Below are 14,040 nucleotides of genomic sequence, written 5' to 3'. Positions count from 1 at the left end.
CCCTCCTGTTGTCAGGGGGTCGGTGAGTGTGACATTAAACAGGAAGAATGAATGCAGTTTGGTTGTGTGTGTCTGTTTGTCTTTGTGTCTGTCTCTGTGTGTGTCTGTGTGTGCTGCAGTGAGAACACATTCAGCAGCATCTTGAATGTTTTTCATTTATAAACAACAAGAAATATCCCAGCAGTGATGGGTTCAGGTGTTAAATCCGACTGGGTCAGAAATGACAACAGCTGCTTCCTGCGAGGGGAACCCGGCTCCTTCGGACAGTTTTCCAGAATAAGAACATACTCAACGTGATATTTCAGAGCACACGGATCACTCTCAGTGTGTGTGTGTGTGTGTGTAGACATTTCTGCAGAATGCCTTGCAGGCAGTGTCTGGTCACATACGGGTCGTGCGAGTGTGTGTGTGTGTATTTGATTGAAACAAGCGTAGGTGGACTCGTGGATGTTGTGTCAGTTAGTGTATGTGCCCGCTGGGCCGCTGCTGTTTGCTCATGTATGTGATGTAGTACTCAGACGCTGCGTGCCCTGACGTGTGTGTGGTTGTTGTTGTTGCAGTACTTCTGCTCTGCAGTATACATCCCAGTCTCGGTTTGCGTGGGTCTGATGTCATATCATGTGACACGTGATTGACAGCTCTGCCTCTGCTTTTTGCTTCATAGTTTTATAACCTGGGAGACATAAACAGCATATTGAAAATGTCAAAATTTCCCTAATCTGTCCACCAACATCATCTTCTGACTGAACTTTAGCAACAAAACAAAACAGAATTAGGCTTCAGTGCAGTGTGGCTGATCATTGCTGCTCCATCTTTGGTCTCCTGAACTTAATAAAACTTCCCTCCCAAGTGTCCACTTGAGGGTGGATCCAGCAGTGAGTCAGTCCGCATTGACCTCCATGTTAAAATGTGCAACTAAATAAACACATTTACGGCCACTGTGAGGGCTGAAGATGGTGTAGAGGTCAGGAGTGAACCATCTCACTTAAAGCCCAGATCAGCCTGATCTACTCAGTGTGCTGAGGCACTCAGCAGTGGCTGAAACACATCAGATTCCACCAAGAAGACTGAGCCGGCAGGAGGCCTGACACAAGAATGCTGCAGGGAATCTGGTGGATTTTCAAAATGAAACACCATGAATGGACTAGAACCATTATTGGAGAGAGAGGAAGGCCACTGGTGAAGCAAGGTGGACGAGGAAAGGTTCATCTCTGAGGTAGAAAGCAGAAAACACGGACAGGCAGAGAGGCCCCTCTGTGTTCCTGTGATGTCATGATTCCCATGTAATCATGTCCAAAATGATCCAAACTCCTGGGAGAAAATTCATCATGGCAAAGGAAAGGAAAGTTATTGGAACATGTTGTGAGACCAGGCCTGCAGTGGAGCTCACCCACTTTCGCCTGTATGGACTTTGAGCGGGGCCAAGATGGCGACAGCCGGGTCCTCCCACACAGAGCGTCAGGAGGTTCCATCTTTATTTACAGTCTGAGGTCAGATGATGCAGAAAGCAATACTGCAGCAGATATTAGCAGATACCATTTTTAGATAATTATCATCCTTGTTCTCATCTACAAGGAGTTCTGCAGTTAGCAACATGAGTCACACACTCATACTGGGAGTTAGTCCTCTGTCTCCATGCCTTTGGCATCCGCACCCACGCACAGTCGACCAGAAAACATCCACACATGCCTACAGACACACACACACTCACACACTCAGCGGTGTCGGTGCTCAGCTGGCTAAAGATGGCCGCCCCCGACAACCTGCCCTTATTAAGAATGCCAGAAGGCGGCGGCCTGTGTTTCTCATCGCCCTCAGGTTTGGATTGGATCGCACAAGATGGCCGACCCTGTCACTTGACATGACCTGAAGAAGAAGAACAGTGCAGGCCTCTGACCTCATTAACTGCCCGTGGCGCTTTATGTGGCTCTACTGCAAAAAAAAAAAAAAAAACACGTTTACTGAGGCTGAAAAAATGAGATTAGGCCACCTTTAAAAAAAAAAAGTTATTTTTATCCCCATTTAACAATTTGAACATTTTTGAATAGTTTCATCATTTTATCAATACATTGTTATTGATTTTGTTGACATCAATGATCTTTAAACACAGTGTGTGTGTGTGTGTGTGTGTGTGTGTGTGTGTGTGTGTGTGTGTAAACACCATAACAACCATCACCATTTTTTATTGTGCATCACTTGCTCTCTGATGAGTGCCTCAAAACACAACTTTAATTGGTGTAAAGAATGTTGCACTCAGAGCTGCATGTCAGGTACACTGCTTATTCACACAACATCAGCCGTGTGGCGCTGACACGTGGCAGTTTTCATATAAAGCCGGTTCATTAATTCCATCGGTGAAAGTGTTTTTGTTGTATCCTTTGTTTGCAGTTTGTCAAACATGGTGCACAAATAAGCAAGTAGATCAAGTAGCAGCTAGCAGCTAGAGCTGATATAAACACAGCAGCCACCCAGCAGGTGAGCTAACTGTTAGCATCCAGCGCAGGATCAGCCTCATCTGACTGGTTGTTGTTGGAGGATTTCTATATTTGAACAGTATCAATGCTCACTCTTCTTCTTCCTTTCCAATTGGAATGAAGGCTACAGTGACTCACAGCGCCATCTTGTGGTAGAAAGTGGCATTACATATAAACGACAGTTTGTTGGCAGGTTAGCATGCTGTTGATAACATTAGGTCATTTTGAGCTAATGTATGTAAACTTGATTTCTTACAAATTAAACGTCTTTATACATTTGAATACTATATTAAAATCTTAATTAACACTATAGCTTTATTTTTATTGTCACATATTGCCACCTGTCTACTATCTATTATTATTTTACAAGCACCTTTAGAGAGCATGAAGCATTAATCCCCCGGACTCTCACACAGGTCAGAGCGCTTTGAATTTAAAGACATCCAATTATCCCAAAGACTGAAAGAATGCGGCCCAATGGGACGCTGCTGACTGGGTATTAAGGTGATGGATTGTGGGTAATTACCTGGGATGGAGAGAAATCTTATCCAGGAGGGATGCAGCAGGTTGCTGTTGAGTTCCATAACAGTGTGCTGCCTGAATGAGTCACTCACCCACAGAGAGAGAGAGAGAGAGAGAGAGAGAGAGAGAGGCTGCAGGGAGGAGAGAGAGGGAGAGAGAGAGGGAGCGAGAGAGAGGGAGAGATGGAGAGAGAGAGAGGCTGCAGGGAGGAGAGAGAGGGAGAGATGGAGAGAGAGAGAGAGAGAGAGGCTGCAGGGAGGAGAGAGAGGGAGAGGGAGAGAGAGAGACCGGTACTCTCTCTCTCCGGTTACGGTTACGTGCCGGTACTTGTTGTGTGTATGTCTGTCTCTGTTTTCTGTGCAGGTTTCCAAGTGCTTCCAGTGAACCAAGTGGATCATCCACACCTGAGTCCACTTGGCCCTCGTCAGCAGAAGTATATCAACTGGAGGTGTGCACATGGCTGGGGCCAGTGTGGGCCAACTTGTGGACGCACTCACCATGCGTCTTTGCTCCATCCAGAGGGACTAGAGCATGATAATCAGCGCTGATCTTTTTAGTTTTGCTTTTGTGTTTAATTTATTATTTTGTTATTCATTTAAGTTAATAAATTGAATTAATAGTCACTGTTTCCGACTGCCGTCTCTTTCTCAGGCCTGGGTAACATTATTGTTGCTTCCCCTCATCCCCTGGACTAACTGGGGAACGTAACAAATGGGGGCTCGTCCGGGATTTCCTACTGAGGGAGAGTTCCAGCAAGGTCTCGGTGACTATGTAGCTTTGTTGTAGCCATGTAGCCTGCTGGAAGCCTTGTGGTGAGTGTGAGCTTTAACCCCATTGACTGTCTTCCCAGTTTAGAATAGGTGAGTGCCCAGCTGGTCTGCTAGCAGTCCTTCCATCGGACACTCTTTTGTTATTTTGCCTTTCTTATTTTCGGAGCTAATCCTGGGTGGGGATCCAGTTCCCTGGCGGGGGTAGGCTTTCCAGGGCCTCGGCCACTGGAGTTCAGCCTTTAAAGACGCCTCGAGCCCGGCACGCTCCAGAAGACAGTTAGGTGAGTTTGTTTGGGCAGGAACTGGGACAGTCTGTGTAGAAACTCTGTATGGTTAAGCTTGTGTATTAGCATGCGCTTTGTTTGTGTTTTCTCTGCTGTAGGCAGAGGTGTGCGAGTGTGCACTTTCGTTCGTGTGTTTGTCTGCTGGAGGCAGAGGTGTGTGTGCACACTCGGTTTTCATGTGTGTTAGCGTACGTTTCGTTGTTCTCTGCTGCGAGCAGGGGTGTGTGTTCGCGTGTGCTAAGACTTTGAGTTTCTCTGCTGTGGGCAGAGGTGTTGCCGGGCGTGATTTGTGGTGCTGCCGGCCATAGTAGTGGCTGTGGCGGTAGCGTGTGTGGCCATGTGGCCTGTGATTCCATTAGTGCAAAGGCAGAACTGGTTCTCTGGGCAGGACTTTCTGTTTCGTGTAATGGGATCACTTCGTATGTGTTAACCCTCTAGTTGGCAAACCAGGGGTTTGCTTTTATGGGAGGGGGTGTTACGTGCCGGTACTTGTTGTGTGTATGTCTGTCTCTGTTTTCTGTGCAGGTTTCCAAGTGCTTCCAGTGAACCAAGTGGATCATCCACACCTGAGTCCACTTGGCCCTCGTCAGCAGAAGTATATCAACTGGAGGTGTGCACATGGCTGGGGCCAGTGTGGGCCAACTTGTGGACGCACTCACCATGCGTCTTTGCTCCATCCAGAGGGACTAGAGCATGATAATCAGCGCTGATCTTTTTAGTTTTGCTTTTGTGTTTAATTTATTATTTTGTTATTCATTTAAGTTAATAAATTGAATTAATAGTCACTGTTTCCGACTGCCGTCTCTTTCTCAGGCCTGGGTAACATTATTGTTGCTTCCCCTCATCCCCTGGACTAACTGGGGAACGTAACAGAGGGAGAGAGAGAGAGGGAGAGATGGAGAGAGAGAGAGGCTGCAGGGAGGAGAGAGAGGGAGAGAGAGAGAGATGGAGAGAGAGAGAGGCTGCAGGGAGGAGAGAGAGGGAGAGAGAGAGAGGCTGCAGGGAGGAGAGAGGGAGAGAGAGAGAGGCTGCAGGGAGGAGAGAGAGAGAGAGAGAGAGAGAGGGAGAGAGAGAGGGAGCGAGAGAGAGGGAGAGATGGAGAGAGAGAGAGGCTGCAGGGAGGAGAGAGAGGGAGAGATGGAGAGAGAGAGAGAGAGAGAGGCTGCAGGGAGGAGAGAGAGGGAGAGGGAGAGAGAGAGAGGGAGAGAGAGAGAGGGAGAGATGGAGAGAGAGAGAGGCTGCAGGGAGGAGAGAGAGGGAGAGAGAGAGAGGCTGCAGGGAGGAGAGAGGGAGAGAGAGAGGCTGCAGGGAGGAGAGAGAGAGAGTGACACTGACTGCAAGGAGGAGAGAGAGAGGAAAAAGAACAACAGGAGCAGGACGGTCGGTCTGCTTTCAGTCCAGCAGATGTGACATTTTGGTGTGATTTTTAAGACACAGCAGCTACGTCTGAATCACTGTTTTGAAGCAGATGGGGAGGAGGTGGCATTAAACCTACACACACACACGCACACACATTTTCTCTGCTGTTGTGTTGACACAACATTTTTATTGGACACAGAAAAAGCTACAAAACTTTGGTCTGACGCCCTCAGAACCTGCATAAATCAACAATCAGATGTTACCATAGAGATGGGAAATAACGGCACATTATGGCCTCATGTTGCAAAAGTTGAGAAATAAATTCACAAACTTATAAATGTACACATTTAAAAATGATGCAGCATACCTGACACTGACTGACAAACAACTGAAATTTATGAGAAATATTACTCAACCCGACTCGGACAAACAAAAGAAACAGATCCATATATTTATGAGAAAACATACAGATGCAGCCTCGACTCTAACAAGGCTTTGGAACAGGTTGTTGTGGAAAATGTGTCAGAAAAAAACACAAGAAGAATTTACATAAAAACAGAAATATATGAGCAAAGTAAAGTAATGATGCAGCAAACACGGCTCCGGCTGCACGAGGCGCAGACAGCTGTACTTCAAAGACTTTCATTTTAGAGACGGCACAAAAACAAGCAGCTCATGAAATGTGGAGGCGCTGCCCTGATGGTAACACTCTCTGTGCGCTCCAGCATCTGTGCAGATGATCTGCTGATTTTTTTTTTTTTACTTTATGGTTTAATGAGTTTTTGCCATTTGCAAAAAGTTGTTTTCACGGACACATCCCTCTGTTCACTTTGTCATGGGCAATAACAGCATATCTTCCAGAGAAGTTTAGGGAGGAAGGAACTCTTCATTCCCTCCACAGAGAACACTTCTCCTTAATAACCATTCACCCGATGGCAGCTCGTCCTCAGAATATTCTCTTTTAATGACCAGCAAATATCCACACACGGCTCAGAGGCTGCAGGAAAATACACGATCTGCAGCATCACAGACATATCGGTGTATAACTCATCACTAAGGCTGCGTTCATGCTGCAGGTCTTAATGCTCAAATCGGATTTTTTGGTGTTTACAAAATAATATGCGACTGCTACCACTCTCCTGTGTGAACAGACTGCGGCCCTGAAGTGAGGACACAACGCGTGCTTGTGTGGCTTTGTTTACGTTAATGTCCGATCATAGCCGACATAATTACAACCAAATAATATTAAGAAGAACGCTAAGAAGGAAGAGAGCAGTAGATAATTAATTTCAGATAGTATAATTTCAGAATGACGTGAACCTTTGAATACGTCTGCGAGCGCCTTTCTGTGTCACTTTCACGGCAAGAGAGTCGACATCTCCCTCATCTGTGACCAGGCGCGTCGGAGTTGGGCTCTACTTCCTGGCAACAGGCGCTGGTTGCTAACAACACCGCTTGTCTGCCGCCTGTCGCCTTTCACTGACGCAAAAGTCGGATTGCACAAAATCGGATACATATCTGATTTAGGACCACATATGAAAGTGGCCTGGGTCAGATATTAAAAAATCGGAGTTGAGCTGTTCAGACTGTCATGACAATATCAGATACAGGTCACATTCGTACATTCGTATTTGGGTCACTTTAGCCTGCAGTCTGAACGTAACCTAACATGTGCCTTGACTGTAGGAGAAGGAGACACTGAGCCCCATATGCTTACACAGGATGTTAGCAAAGCAGCCATAGGGCTCCAGCAGTGTTTACAGAGGCGAGTTCAACCAACAGCAATCCAGTGACCTCAGCGCTCCTTCAGTTTGTAAAACCTGTCAATAAAACCAAACTGAACTTAACTTCCAGCCCAAAATGGGAACTGACTGTGCTTGAACTTCTTCTTTACTCAATTTGTGAAAAAGCGAGTGAAAACAAAACAGGTCACAGTGTTAGGGGGACTTGAACCTCAGACTTTCCTCGTGATGTCACTATTGTCTCTGAGTCCAAGTAAAATCCCAAAACGAGCACAAGTGGAGCGGAGGAGGCAGAAAGTAGCCTGGTTGTTAGAGTTTGTTTTCCAGCATCAAGTGTGACAAACACAGATGTTAGTGTGTTGAGCAGCTGTGTGCTCGTTGTGTTGTTGTCTCCAGCTTCACCTGGCAGCAGTCCCTGTTTGTTCCTGGACACCGCTCACTTTTAAGATCTGTTTTCTCGGCTCAGAGCTTTTCCCTCCAAGGACTGGAGCCATTTTGATGTCTCAGATCTAAGAGCTGATGCTGTCCTAAACTGTACAGCGTGGATCGGTCTGTTGTTATGGAAACACAACCCGCTTTTGTTTTTTTCTAACTAAAATCCCTCCAGGCTGCACTTTTTGTGTTTCCTGTGACTGCTCCGTGTGAGCACGGCTCCAGCCTGCCATGCACCATGGTTCTGTCTGTGCTGGATCCAGCAGAATGTTCCTGTCCCCCCGTGGTCCACCTGCTCTTTAAGGGGCTTGTAGCACTAAACAGATGCTGGTAGGAATCCCAGCTTGTCGCTCATGTCGTTGAGCCAAACACACATGACTGCACTGCGGTGCTCTGCAGCCCCAGGTTCAAAATCTTCTGTTATTCCCCCCCACTGTTCCCTGACAGCGCTGAGAACACGCCATGCTCGCAGCGCTGTCAGGAAAAGTGCTAATGCATGTCTAAGAAAACAAAGAGTGAGGAGACGCTGAGAGAAGAGTTTCCCGACAGACACCGGCCGTAATCAATTCTGCTTGATGCCGGTGCACCGCGCCTTTTATGGTTTGTTGTGTAAAGGAAAAGGTAAATTGGACGGACGCAGTTTGCTGACATTTAAATCATAATTTGTAGCTTTAAAAGGAAAACGTTTAAAGGAAAACTGTTGCACACAGTTTTTCAGATGTACACATTTATCACACACACAAATCAACACTGTAACAAGCTCATCATAATCAGAAAACTCTTTTGTTTACACATATTTCAATCATGAGAGACTCAGCGAGCTGAATGAGAAAGACGTATTAATGCAATAATTGTGAATGTGCATTGGCGTCCTAGACCCCGTCGTGAGGACCATGTCCGAAAGGGGCGAAAGCTCGAGCGGAGAGGCCGCTGATCAGAAGACCCCCCCCCCCGGGTCTAGACCTGGTGGTGGTGTAGAAGCAGGAGAGAGGAGGCCTTGAACCTTGGATTGGGAGGTGCTTGGGGTGGAGGAGGGTTGCCAGATTTGATCGGGAGGCAGCTGGAGAAGAGACAGAGGATTTTAAATTTTGTGCTATGCTATGATTGGGCAGGAGAGGGACGGATCGACAGCTGATTGGTGAGGGAGGGGCCATCTATTAAACACCTGACTATGTGGGAGGTCACTAGACGGAGTGCAGTGTGGTGAAAGAGAGATGGAGGATAGTGAAGAGGGAGAGGGAAGCGGATAGAGATAAGAGCTGGATGATGTGAAATAGAGTCTTCATGATTGAACTAACGCTGAGAGCTACATTACTGTCTATTTCTTACATATTAATGTATGGCAGTCGTATGTGTTGTGCTGAGGCCACTAACGATGACAGCCTAGACGTAACATTGTGTCTTCACGCCTAGCTACATGCTCGACAACTTTACCCCCTTTTTTCAAACAAACTGTTGCACTTATGATGAGCATTGTCAGCATCAGTTAGGTGTACTGGATTTTCCAGACTATAGGTTGCACCAGTCAAAAAATGGACAGGAGCCCCCCCCCGAAAGCCGACTTTGAGACCTTCAGGGGAGCTCTAAATATTGTCAGTTTTCGCTGTCGGTAATAAACACAGTGCGGTGTCTGTTCTGTTGGTGACCATGAGAGGCGGGCCTACAAGAATCACTACGTTTTTAGCATTACGTTGCCTCTTAGATTTCTCTTAACTTAAGTGTTGCGGCTGCAGGGCATTGAGAGTGAGACACAGGCATTTCAACAAGTCCTCACCAGAGAAATGATTCGCTTCACCGCACAGAAGCTCCTATAAATATCCTGTAATTGAGGAAAAGGTGACTACTGTGAGCTCATAGCTGCCTGGAATTAGTGACCTATCAACCAATCAGAAACTAGTATTCTTTGTTGCCAGGTGAGGTCTGAGGCTCAGCTGCAAGCACACGTTCCATTAATCTTTTAATATATAAGTCGCATACCCAGCCTAAGGATGAAAAAAAGTGCGACGTAGTTCGGAAAATACGGTAATTACTCAGGTATCAATAAGCCAAACAATCCTACAGTAGGAATAGCCTACAAAAGTAAGTCTACCTGTAAGCTTACACTCTTATGAATGAACCAGGTTAGCCTGCACTGCTGGTAGAACCACACTGGCCACAATACTGGCCGATAATCATCCTGTGACCTCATCGCCCTCAGCTGGATGAATGACGTGTAGGATGAATGTTTATCTTACTGTATGTTTCCTTCATCAGTAGGATCCCTGGGACAGAGCGGTGGGTCAGTGTGCAGCTCTGACCATCTGCTGAAGATTCTGGTGCCACAGAGTCTAATTAGCTCTGAGCTGCTGTGCTGAGTGGCCCAGTTATGTGAATGACTGAACAGGCTGCTGGTCTTTGAGCTGACAGGCGGCTCACTTCACTGAAATATGCTGTGGAAAAAGATTTAAGAGAACATCAGAGCAGACTTCATGGTGGATTATATGGATTATAGCTGTTGCTGTATTGTGTCAATGTTTCACTAATGATTTATCAATACATTATGAAACGTTATGCAGCATAATAGATGATGATATCCAATTAATTATGATCACTAGAAACAATCCTGTCTGATCCAAAGGAGCAATAATGTGAGTTTCATACTGTAAATACTGCAGCTAACAGCTGTGGCTCTCAGACCTCCATGTGTCGTGTTAGCTCGCGTGCTTTGAGTTGATGCTGTGGTCTTTCCGTGCTCAGTCGGCTAGTCCGTCCTGGCTCCAGTGTGACCCCTCTCTGGATTAAATTTGACTACTTGGATTAAAACTAGGACCTGTAGCTTAAGAAGGCAGATGGGAAAGTTGGCTGAGTTGTTTAGTGGTGTGTTTACATGAACTTGGTGTCGGGGCCTCAGGGGTGGAGCAGTAGATTGACTCATATTTCTGTGATCTACTGGTGATAGAAAATGACTAGTTTTGTACTAAAGAGTTGTGGTTTATATAAATAGCTCCTGTATTTCTGTATGTGGTAGTGTGTGTGTGTGGCTTAATGTCTTATTTTCTTTGTACGCTGGGTTATGATCAGAATCACACCAGAATCGAAGAGTCTGTGAGGAATGATTTTTTTTTTTCTTCTTCAGATCAGAAGAGCTTTATGAATAAATAATGAACTTTAACATCAATCGAAGAACTAAAAAAAATCAATATGGCGGTGATGTGTTCTCTTCTCCTGGTTGGGGTTCTGCAGATTTTTCTTCATAAACTGTTAAAACAACCAGAAAGATGACCCAAAAAATCAGAAATGCACATATACTTATTATTAGTAGTAGCATGTGAAGAGCGCATTTGTCGTCCTCTGTGCTGTGGTGTGTCGGTCTGCAGGTGTCTGATGTTTGGTCATTTGTGGATAACGGTCCACGGTTGAGTCGGCCAAAAGTGTCTCTCTGAACAGAGAGAGACATCAAACATTCATACTTTGGCACAAAACCATGGAGCTGACTGAATAGGTAATTACACACAGATGGTCTGTGTGTGTATGTGTGTGTGATTGTGTGTGTGTGTGTGTACCAAAAAAACAGCACATGAGCACAGTGTCGATTTTGACCTCTCATTAGTCAATGGATCAAATTACTCTCATTGTTTGTGTCAATATAAAGGTCAAAATCAACTCTTCGGGTGAGCTGTGGGCTTTTTTGTTGAGTTTTGTGTTTTAGGGGAAACAGGCAGATGAGGCACAAAGAGAGAAAGGTCAATAAACAGAGAAAGAGATGCAGAGGAAGGTGAGACATAAAGGGCAGAGCGAGCGATATGGAATGCAGGAGAGAGCGCCGAGCCTCAGTGTCACACGACCTCCTGTGTATCAGTGTCCTCCCCTTCCATCAGGCTGTGAGGCTGTGCGGGTGTGAGATGATGACACTGAAATCGTGTCATCATCTGATCATTCATTCATCACGTTTGCAACACTGCTGCAGGATTCGGACTTCATTTGTCAGAAAGATGCAGCACAACTACAAAATCATGATATCAATACAATTTCATTCGCAACTGCAGTGTTCATATGTATTGAAACAGTATTGAAAGATTGATCGGTTTTCTTTTCCTCTGTAGTATGGACGTGTAAAAGCAGAGCTTTGTGTGGCTTTGGTTCGTCTGTTTATGTAGATAGCTGATGTGTATGCTGGGTGAACAGGTTTGCTATTTGCAGCTGATCAACACATGGAAAATTTAATAAAAGGTTGATATTTCCATAAATTAAATAAGTAGAAAGCACTTTAAAAAGCCTTCTGAGTGGAATTAAAGAGCAAAGTTAGAGCTTCAGTCCATCCCTCCAACCTCCTCCTAATGGAGAATGATCATGTATTAGCAATCAGCACTGGACCAAGGACAGATCCCTGTAGCACCCCGTTTCAGACGAAGTGACTGAATATATTCATATGATTGAGCTATTCCATCTGGAGGTTAAATAATCTGTGATATCTTTAAAGGTTCGAAGGATTGTAGTCTGCAGTGTGTGTTTGACATGAGAAGAAGAGCACTCATAGAGCTGTCATATCTGCTGATTCTGGACCCTGTGGTCTCTCTGTGTGTGTGTGTGCTCTCCTGACAGTTTTAATAAATGACAGTAATTTATAAAATAAAGCAGGAATCATATTTTAATGTAATAGAATGATTTTAACACTAAGCTGTTCCCCCTCAAAGAATGCATGTGTGTATCTGCGAATGTTTCTGTCTACACCGTTCGTCCGTGTGTGTGCCGGTGTGTGTGTGTGTGTGTCGGTGTGTGTATGTGTGTGTCGGTGTGTGTGCGTGTGCCGGTGTGTGTGTGTATGTGTGTGTCGGTGTGTGTGTGTGTGCCGGTGTGTGTGTGCCACAGGGTAATGACTGTGCCTTCCTCCTTCCTAATGACCACATTGAATTATGAGGCCATTTACTCTGAACTGCAAATGAATCCCTCCCTACCGAGAGCGGAGGGTGTCTGCCTGTGTGTGTGTCGGTAATGGACACCAAATATAGCTAGTTGTCACATGACTTCTCTGTCTCTGTGAAACAGACACACACTCTCATTTGCATACATTCAGGACATGCACACTCTTCAGCTCCTCTTGTAGCGCCTCTTTGTGTCTTGCTTCCTGTTCTATTATTTATTTTCTTTTAATGCACCTCAGCATTAAAATCAACAGGTTATCATACCAGAGAATTTGAATGTAAACCCTTGCTCTGTACATTTTTAGAGGCTCTCACTGTGATCTGAGCATCTGGGCTGATCGTGTAAATAAACACAGATCACTGATTCGGATTCTCTCACCAAACAGAAAAGAAAATGAGATCCTGTATTGTAGATGACCCTCATGTGCCCCTCACAGCTGCTGCCACATCTTTTGTGTGATAGTGGGATAGACAGATACATCATCCAGAGCTGACTGGTTTGGCAAAATACCCACTCACCTGGGTGAAAATGGCTCGACACAAACGCTCCAAAGTAAAATTAAAACAGAGAACATGTTTCTGTTTACACTTCAGATCTGCTCACAAACAGCTTGTGACTATAAACTGTACATAAAGGCGGACCCTATTCTGATTCTTATCTGTTGCCATGACGACAGCATCTCAAACTCCCAGTTAATCCAAATACAGGCAAAGAAAGGTAGAGCTTTTGGTACCAGGCTGTAAACAGGTTTATTTCTGCTGTAAAGTTGGACTTTTTAACATATCGGCCATTGGGTATTGACTCACTTTTGGATCCACCCTCAAGTGGCCACATGAGGAATTACAGGAAGTTGGTACTTGCATGTTGGCTCAGTTTCTTAGCCCCCTGTTGCTGCCATTAATAACCATCAATAACCAGGCTATACCATGTTCATTTCTGCAGTAAAGCTGGGCTTTTTAACTTGGAGTTGACTCACTTTTGGATCCACCCTCAAGTGGCAACATGAGGAACTGCATTTCCACAATACTGCCACTCGCACCGATGCACTTCTTAACCAGTTCTAGTTTAGCTAAACCTGGCCTTTGTGATGTGTAGTATAAAGTTCTGCATGTGTCCTAAACATTTGAGCCTCTTATGAGTTTCTTCTAACAACAGGCAGCAACATTCTTGTCTGTTTAGTGTCTACCAGAAGTGACTAAGTGTGATGTCAGTCGAGTTCCAGCTTCCTGCCGCCGGTTGTGGTTGGAGGCTTTTTTGGACAGTGCAGTGACTTAACAGACATTTTCTGCAGTTTAGTTGTAATAAACAGGTCTCTGCAGTCTGAAGTGATGGCTGCTGAAACCCAGCCTTCACATCAGACCAGGCGTGGAACACTAACAGATCTTGATAGGCAGATTTAAGCATGTCTTTTAAGGGATTGACCCATTTCGAGTAGGTTCGGGCTCACGTCTTAGTGACCCTGCAAACCGTACAAATGAAACGACTTACTTTAGTAGCCCAAAAACTATGCACCCTCTGGTGTCCTGAGGGACAGAACCCAGGGCAAAACTGTCCA

The 14,040-nt window shown here is 45.4% G+C and overlaps 1 protein-coding gene across 1 annotated transcript in view; it reads left to right on the top strand.

Annotated features, from left to right (window-relative positions):
- The window catches only part of oprl1 (opiate receptor-like 1), a 74,250-nt gene that overhangs the window by 6,953 nt on the left and 53,257 nt on the right, over nt 1–14,040 (top strand). The window lies entirely within an intron of this gene.

The sequence above is a fragment of the Parambassis ranga genome, chromosome 7 (genome assembly GCF_900634625.1).
Source record: "Parambassis ranga chromosome 7, fParRan2.1, whole genome shotgun sequence".
Classification (NCBI taxonomy): Eukaryota; Metazoa; Chordata; class Actinopteri; family Ambassidae; genus Parambassis; species Parambassis ranga.
The sequence above is the reverse complement of the archived record's forward strand: the minus strand, read 5'-3'. Positions and strand labels throughout refer to the sequence as shown.